Source organism: Impatiens glandulifera, unplaced genomic scaffold, assembly GCF_907164915.1.
Source record: "Impatiens glandulifera unplaced genomic scaffold, dImpGla2.1, whole genome shotgun sequence".
NCBI lineage: Eukaryota > Viridiplantae > Streptophyta > Magnoliopsida > Ericales > Balsaminaceae > Impatiens > Impatiens glandulifera.
This window is the reverse complement of record NW_025919126.1, coordinates 112,325-115,068: the sequence shown is the minus strand read 5'-3', so window position 1 is coordinate 115,068 and position 2,744 is coordinate 112,325.

Here is a 2,744-nt window from a genome sequence, read left to right as displayed (position 1 = left end):
CAGGTTGATTTTCCATCGGTCTATTCTTTCGATCAGCAGGAAGTGGTCGATATGTTCAGAACCCTCGAGTATTCCGGTCTTGGAAAATATCTTGGCGGTCCTTTCATCTTTTACGAGAAGGATGTTCGGGAGTTCTTCCGAACTGCAATAATGGTGGAAGATTCCATCGTAGCAACTGTTAACGGTATAGAGATCTCTTTCGACGAAGTCTCTTATGTAGAGTTCTTTGAACTTCCACCGGAGGGTCATACTTTCAGCAGGAATCTGTCACTGGAAGTAATGGAAGAGATGAAGAAGGTTCTATCTACCGATGGCTCGGCGATTCATCTGAATGGAAGTAATTGATAGGATCGGATTTATCGATAGAGACGGGGGTCTGGCTAAGGATGAAGGCTTATGAAAAACGGTTTGAAAGAAATCCTGTTAGGGATTTGATTCGCTTCCTATTCTACGCAAACTTGTGTAAACATTTGAAACAGATTCAATGCGGAATTGTTTAAATGGGTTTGAAGCACAAAATGAAATATGAAAAGATGACAGAAATGAAGAACACAGCAGTTTGTTTATGGATGTTCGGAGAAACTCTCCTACGTCACCCCTTCTTCCAACCAACGGAAGGATTCACTATAATATGGTTCGAATCAAATACAATTTACACACACACTTAGCTCACTATTGAACTATTCACTTTCTATTCAATTACAAGATGAAGAATATCACTCAGCTAAAGGTGTTTTGATTCTAGCTCTCTCTCTCGATTCACACACAGTAGAATCAGAAAGAAGCTTCACAGTTCAGTAAGCAAGATGATTGAGTAGTTTCTCTCTCTGCAAAATCAGATTGCTCGTTCGTTAGGATAATTCGTGAGGCAAATGTCTCTGTTTTTGTTAAGGCAGATTGTCCGTTGTCCTTGAGATTTGTTAAATACTGAACAGGAACTAACAGTCGAATCTTCAAGAATGATACGTGGCACTCTTCCATTGGAAAGCCTCCATTGTACACAGCATGTTCTGAGCACAAGGATCGTGGTCGTACATCACTGGTAGTGAGCCGAATATTCCATCAGGGATGTACCTGCAAAACAAGTAATGTTAGGAAAATTCTCTTACGTGGAATTCCTTGATTGGATGCATTTAGCTGTTGTACTAATCTTCACTAGAAAATGGAGCAGAAGTAGGGTACATCTATAGCACATGGGTAGGCAAAATGCTAGATTCAAGCGTAATGCTTAAACTGAGCATTAGACGTATTTCAGTTAAACGGATTGTGAAAATCAGTGTAATGAAATAAGTCATCTCCTTCTAATAGAAAAACGTCTATTAGACCGCCTGGTCTAATAGAATTAGACTCGCGTCTAATTTCAATAACCATTAGACTGCACGTCTAACTCCACTAAGTTAGACTGCACGTCTAATTCTGGTTCTACCTCAGACTTGTCTGAAGGAGTTAGACGCACGTCTAACTTTCACTTAATTAGACTACACGTCTAATTATCCAATAACTATTAGATTGCACGTCTAACTCCACTGAGTTAGACTGCACGTCTAATTCCGGTTTTACCTCAAACTTGTCTGAAGGAGTTAGACGCACGTCTAACTTTCACTTAATTACACTACACGTTTAATTATCAAGTAACCATTAGACTGCACGTCTAACTACACTGAGTTAAACTGCACGTCTAATTCTGGTTCTACCTCAGACTTGTCTAAAGGAGTTAGACGCACGTCTAACTTTCACATTCTATTAGACTACACGTCTAACTCCACTGAGTTAGACTGCACGTCTAATTCCGTGTAGATTAGACTACCCGTCTAATTACAAACTTAGACTTACGTCTAATTCCGTGTATTCATTAGACTTACGTCTAATTCTTTACATTCATTAGACTACACGTCTAACTCCGATGAGTTAGACTGCACGTCTAATTTCGCATAAATTATACTACCCGTCTAATTGCAAGTATATTAGACTAACGTCTAATTTCGTGTATTCATTAGACTTACGTCTAATTCTTTACATTCATTAGACTACACGTCTAACTCCGATGAGTTAGACTGTACGTCTAATTCTATGTATTAAACTTACGTCTAATTCCGTGTATCTATTAGACCATCCGTTTAATTACACGTCTATTAGACTACACGTCTAACTCCGATGAGGTAGACTGTAAGTCTAATTTTATGCAATGAAAGCCAAAATCGGTCTAATGACCCTCATTAGATCCAAGTCTTTTGACATATTGTTTCAATACACCTGTATCAAAACTCATAAGTTATTTCATCATCAAAATCTCAGTGGTTAAATTATTTCAACACTCAGTCAAAATAATTTGACCCAACAATTTCCCCCTTTTTGATGAACAAATTGCAAACCTGCATACATATATCAAAACATGCATTCATCATATAAATAAACAGAGCCCTTGTTCACTTACATCATTCATCCAAAAACCAGTATTCGAAAAACCATCAAAGACAACTGTTCAGTAAAGTTAAATAAATTAAAAGAAGAGATATCAATGTTCTTCCCTTTTAACTCGAGGATCGGTTGGACCCATCTCTTGACCAGGAAGCATGTTGAAGAAGGGAGGATAACCGCGACCACCACGACCGCCTGTACTTGATCTTCCACCACGTTCCCCACCACTTGCACGTCCACCTTGATCAACATTGGATACCCTACTCCGGCCACCACCACTTCGACCTCCATGCTCACCACCGCTTCGACCTCCACCTCTCTTGGTT